This window comes from Miniopterus natalensis, chromosome 4 (genome assembly GCF_054644295.1).
Source record: "Miniopterus natalensis isolate mMinNat1 chromosome 4, mMinNat1.hap1, whole genome shotgun sequence".
NCBI classification, from domain to species: domain Eukaryota; kingdom Metazoa; phylum Chordata; class Mammalia; order Chiroptera; family Miniopteridae; genus Miniopterus; species Miniopterus natalensis.
Window position 1 is genome coordinate 11,653,038 of NC_142084.1, and position 6,576 is coordinate 11,659,613.

Below are 6,576 nucleotides of genomic sequence, written 5' to 3' on the forward strand. Positions count from 1 at the left end.
GTCATGGGCCCTGCTGGGATGTTCAGCGACATCCCTGGTTTCTACCCATTAGATGCAGGTAGCACCCCTTCCCTAGGTTGTGGTAACTGAAAGTGTGTTTAGACATTGCTAAATGTCCAAAATGGGAATTTGTCCCTCCCCATCTCCAATCCTTTTTTTTTAAAATGATTAATTTTAAAGAGAGTGGAAGGAGGAGTGAGAGAGAGAGAGAGAAATATCAATTGGTTGTTCCACTTATTTATTCAGTCATTGGTTGATCCTTGTATGTACCCTAACCAGAGATCAAACCTGAAACGTTGGCATATCTGGACTACGCTCTAACCAACTGAGCTACCTGGCCAGGGCCCCCATCCCCAATCTTGAAAACCACTATTTTAACAATCATCGTGGATACCTTCTGAGGTCTTTCCAGCCTTGAGTCAATGACCCCTTTCTCCTGGCCCGTGCTTCTGTGTTGTGACCTGAAGCCTATGGACCTGGTAGACTGGACATCTGACCTAACTTGGGCCTCTCAGCTTCTTTCTTCTGGGAATTTGGTTTCGTATATATTTTTTTCTTGCTATATTTTCATTTTTTAAATTTTCTTAATTTTTTTCTTTATTTTTTTTTCTTCTGGGAATCTGAAACTAGGACTGGGAGACTAACTACGTGTGTTCTTTGTGGGGCCAAAACATTGAGGCAAATTTAGAAGGCGTGGGCAGGAGGCAGTGACATCCTACTGCAGAGGTAAGAATGAACTAGACTATAGAGAAATGAGAATGAAGTAGACACAGGGGAAGAGGCAGAGACAAGTCACCTGGTTCTAGCACCTTCCGGTTCTAGAACTCCCCCAAAACAAGCTAAACCTCCTGCCTTGGGTAGTTTAAGGCATTCCTGTACTGTACATTTATAACCAATTCCTTTTTTATGTGCTAGGGCAGTTTGGGTTTCTTTTAATGTTATTGGCAAATGCATTCTAACTGGTACATCCTCTGTGGCCTGGAACTGAAATTACAGGCAGAAAAAAACCTGGGATCCAGGCAGTCGAAGGAGCAGTTTTTAACCCTCAAGGAAGCTCCAGCCACCTCCGCACAAGCATGCCTTTCCCCTTCCTCTACCAAATGCCCCCCCCCCACCCAGCATTTTTCTTCTCTTAACCTCGGCTTGCACCTGGCAGGGGTGCCATGGCCTCAACTCCGCTTCTTGTAGCTCACTCAGCATCAGCTTGGCTGCTAATGGCAAACCCAGGCCAGGTTTCTTGGCTCAGGTTTCTGAGCAAGTGAGTGTCATTGGCTCCTGCTGCAAACCCTGCTGGCTGCCTCCCTCCCAACCAGCTTTGTTCAGGTGAGACCCCGGGTGGTGAAGCAGAATCGGTTGACAAGGGCAATGAGATGTAAAAGGAACCTTGGGGGTGGGGGTAGGGGGTTTATGAGAAAGACTTTTCTCCTTGATTCAAGGCGGCAAAGTCTGAGGAGGAGCTGGCCCATCCCTCTCCCGCCTGCTTTGGGTATGTCATGTGAGGACATGATACGAGAAGCCGTGGCAGCCTTTTGGCAACCATGAAGCCAAGGGAACTACAGAGAAACTGAGCGAAGAGGGCCATGCCGTCCTGGAGCTGACGAACTAACCAACCCTGGAGCCATTTCCCTTTAGACTTCTTGTTACATGAGATAATTAGGTGTCCTTACGATTTAGGCTACTTTGACTCAGGTATCCTGTTACTTGAAGCCAAAAAGGATCCTGACCGATATAGTATAGCTCATCTTTTCAGGCCAGGTCACTCAGGCCCCGGGTCACTAGCTTGACTACGGGCAGATTGATTGCCTTGGAATCATGTCCCTGCGGTCCATGCGTTCATTCCCTTCCCCGAGCTATTATGAAATATTTTAAAACTGCAGAACAGTTGAGAAAACAGTGCAAAGAACACTCAAGCCCGGCCGGGCGTGGCTCAGCGGCTGAGCGTCGACCTAGGATCCAGGCGATCGGGGTTCGATTCCCGGTCAGGGCACATGCCCGGGTTGCGGGCTCCATCCCCAGTCAGGGGCGCGCAGGAGGCAGCCGATCAATGACTCTCTCATTATTGATGTTTCTATTTCTCTCTCCCTCTCCCTTCCTCTCTCTGAAATCAATAAAGATATATTTTAAAAAACACACAAAGAACACTCAAATATCCTTCAGCTACATTCATCGATTGTTAACATTTAATTACCTATGTAACTAATGAGCATTTAGTTATGTGTTCGTTGTACATGTTCCCATATATGTGGAGGTATTTTTTTAAAGATTTTTTAAATTGATATTTAGAGACAGAGGAAGGGAGAGGGAGAGAGAGAAACATCAATGTGAAACGTCGATTGACTGCCTCCTGCACACCCCCCACCAGGGATGGAGCCCCCAACCTGGGCACGTGCCCTGACCGGGAATCGGACCAGCAACCTTTTGGTACCAGGGACGATGCCCGACCAACTGAGCCACGCTGGCCAGGGTGGTAGCAGGAGTTTTAACAATTCTTTTTTCCAGTTTTATTGAGATATAATTGACATAGAACATTGCCTAAGTTTAAGATGTACAGCGTAATGATTTGATGTATGTACATAATGTGAGACCATTACCACAATAAGTTTCATTAACATCCAGCACAAAAATTTGGGCTGATTAACAAATTCGGGTGTCATCTTTTTGCAGGGTCCATGCTCATTTTCTCTACGCCATTCCAATGTCAGTCTATGTGCTGCCGAAGCAAGCACTAATTTAGTTTTTTGAAAATGTAAAACTACTGTTTAAAAGTCAAAAGAATATGAAAGGTAACTTAGAGAGATTTTCATTAACCCCTGTACAGGATCAATTTTATTAGTTTCTGGTTTATCCTTTCTTATTTGCAAAAATTAGCAACTATATATATATATATGCATATACACATGTATTCTTATTTTACCTTCTTTTTTATCCAAATGGTAGTATTCTATGTATAGTCCTTTGCACCTTATTTCTTTCATTTCATATTATTTTATGTTATACATATGCAAGTCTTTTATAGCACTAGTTTTTCTAGTTTCTCACTATGTGATCTATTTTATTTGTTCTCTCAAATAAATTTGCTATTTAGGAAGATTTCTACTAATCCTAATATACTAATAACCTTAGTCCCCTCCCCCTCGTATTATATTTGTTTTTTTTCTATAAGCTACCCAACAATATTGAAATTAGTTAATTATTGCTTCTTTCTTCTCCTTACCCACCCGAATCTCATTTGAATAACTATCCTTTTACCCTACCAGTAACTATAAAACAGCCAACAAGTATATATATATATACATATAATATATATTTTTTATATTTTTTATTTCAGGGAGAGGAAAAGAGAGGGAGAGAGAGAAACATCAGTGATGAGAAACATTGATCGGCTGCCTCCCACACGCCCCGATCGCCTGGATCCTAGGTTGACGCTTAACCGCTGAGCCATGCCGGCCGGGCCTTTGGTTCTTTCATGTGCAGAATTTTTCGCATTGTTGGCTAGATATAAAATCCTTGGTTCGTATTTTTCTTTCCTTGAATATCTCCAATATGTTACTCCACTTCTGGAATAAAGTCCAAAGGCAATCTTATTTCCTTTCCCATTTAGGTGACTTGCTATTTGGACTAGATGCCTAAATGATTTTTTTCTTTTTCTTTTTTTTTTTTGGTAAAGTCTAGAAGGTTTTTTTCAGACTATATATTCACATTGATTACTCTGGATTGATTTTCCTAGGTACTGGTGTCAAATCTCTTTTTATTTCCAGGAAGTTTTTTTAAATGTTAGCTTTTCAAATTTAAATTACTTTTAAGTTTCCATTGCTCTTTATTTTCTTCTGAGGGCCTTATAGATATGTAGCATATACTATAGTATATTATCAAATTACATATTATATATAAGAAATTATAACATATAATAATTATAAATTATAGTAAACAATATATAATTATTTTCATTTTATATTTACTATACAATATTTATTATACTATACTGTCATATGTAATTATTTTATAACTTATAAAACTTTTAATTATATACTATACATAATATAATGATAATACAAACTATAATTTATAATTTAATCTATAATTCTTTTTAGGTATAAAGTTAAATGAGTTTTGATGAATGTATACACAGTGGAGTAACCACTAACACAATCAAGATATAGAATATTTCCATCTCTCCAAAAAGATGCCTTGTGCCACTCTACAGTTACCTCAGCTCTTACCCCCAGCCGCCACTGACCTGATTTCTGCCCCTGTGATGATCCCTTTTAGTGAATGTCATATAAATGGAACCATATTGATGAGAAACTTTTTGAGCCAGACTTCTTTCACTCAGCATAGCGCTCTTGTGAGCTCTTGTGATTCGGTCCTGTCATTGCACACATCAGCAATCTGGTACTTTTTATTGCTGAGTTCTATTCCATTTAACACAATGAAAAGGTAAATTCATTAAAGGACCTATGGGCTCAGGTGCCCATTGCTGACACAGAGCAGCCATAACCCTAGACATCTATCCACACTGGTGACGAACACCGCTCAGGCCACCAGAAATGCCTCTCCCCATCTCTTGTCCTCGGTCCTGCAAACAAAAGGTGACTTTATCCCAAAGGAGATGAAGAATTCTGGCTGTCCTGCTGCCAACCTCATGGAAGGACAGTGCTTAGGAGGGTGAGGAGAATTTGAGCTGTGGAAGCATTTAGGCAAGAGAAAGGACAAATTAATTAACTTGTCAAATCCTTCCTCTCAGATGTCATGAATGCTATAGATTCTTGCATAATAAAGTATAATTTCCCAGGAGTGCTGAGCATCTATTTTCTTGCTTTCTCTGAGTGCCACTCTGTGGAGTTATAAGTATTCACAGAGTACTGCAGAATTTGCAATAGTTACACATGGCAGTCCAAGGGCATTCTGCTATATCAAACAATTTTTTTATCTTTTTATATATAGTCTAGACATAGAATGCTTGAAGCATGAAGCATGATATCAATATTTTTGCATTAGCAATGAGTGAACACTGAATGCAAGAATTGCAAACAAGTTTATGTTTATAAGACTATTTTATAAAGTATAATTAAATTTAAAAACTAAATGACAGCTTTATTTGACCATATTTTTGTTTAAATTTTAATGTGTGTTCATTATTATTTCTATTTTGCTCTTCAATTTTAATAGCTACTTTTGGATATTTTAGAAAAAAATAACTTTTTGAGACCGTATCAGAAAAATAATTTTAATTTTTCAATATTTTTAACATTTACTTTAATTACATTTTTAGTGATGTATATGCAAATTTTGGAATATGGTTCCATTTTATCTTTTCATTATTAGGAATGAGAATAAGTTGAGAGTAGACTAGAGCCACAAAATATTAAAATGGAGCTCAGAAAGGTAAGGGCTGAAAAGAAAAAAGTAGAACATATACAAGGGGTGATTAGCATCAATTTTTAAAAAATATGTCTTTATTGATTTCAAAGAGAGGAAGGGAGACGGAGGGAGAGAGAGAAACATCAATGATAGAGTCACTGATGGGCTGCCTCCTGCAAGCCCCCTGCTGGGGACCGAGCCTGAAACCCGGGCATGTGCCCTGCTCAGGAATCGAACCCCTGTCTCCTGGATCCTAGGTTGATGCTCAACCGCTGAGCCACGCCTGCCGGGCAGCTTCAATTTTTTTTTTTTAATTGCAGCAAATGAAAGTAAGCACACTTCTGCTAAATATGACTGACATGCAATTCACGAACAGGCATTATAAAATTCTTAGTTTAATGAAGATGTGGTTACTGAACAAAACAATGAAAATAAGGAACAAAAGTAGTCTTAGCAAATCCACAACCTGAATAGGTCAGATAAAACGCCTGTAACTTTTTGTTCTTTCCCAATGAAGTTCTTTTCTGGACCACAAAACATTCTGATCAAGTTCTTTCAAGTCTTGTGCTGTTTCTTTAAAATCATGCACATACTTTCCCCTCCCTCATTCTCTCTCTCTCTCTCTCTCTCTCTCTCTCTATATATATATATATATATTTTTTTTTTCCCCCCTCACTCCACATTTTCAAATAAAAATGATGCTTCAGCCCCGCAGGCGTGGCTCAGTGGTTGAGCATCGACCTAGGATCCAGGCGATTGGGGTTCGATTCCCGGTCAGGGCACATGCCCGGGTTGCAGGTTCGATCCCCAGTCGGGGGTGTGCAGCAGGCAGCCGACCAGTGACTCTCATCATTGATGTTTCTCTCTCTTTCTCTCCCTCTCCCTTCCTCTCTCTGAAATCAATAAAGATATATTTTTTTAAAAAAAAAATAATGCCTCAGAAGAGATTGCAAGTTCCCCTTAAAAGTTCAAGCACTAGTCCTCTGGTATTAAAGGCAGAGCCTTAAATGGCTGTTAGTGGCCGCCTTGGGGGGTTATTGACCCTAGGGTGAGATCAAGGACCTAGAGAAAAATGGGAAGCTGGATTTACCACTTCCCAGTTTAGTGCAGGACCTGCCCTCTTTGTCTCTTATTTTCCTCCCCTTCCTTAGTCATTTCTGACCGTTTCAAAGGGAGTGACCTCCCCGTCACTAGAAGTGTGCGAGCAGACTGAAC

General features: G+C 40.0%; 1 non-coding gene across 1 annotated transcript; it reads right to left on the reverse strand.

The window, feature by feature from the left end:
- Window positions 1-2,619: 2,619 nt before the first annotated feature.
- Window positions 2,620-2,726, reverse strand: LOC148093184 (U6 spliceosomal RNA). Its single transcript, XR_015714518.1, has one exon. It is a non-coding gene; the product is annotated as a U6 spliceosomal RNA (small nuclear RNA).
- Between the last annotated feature and the right edge of the window lie 3,850 nt (window positions 2,727-6,576).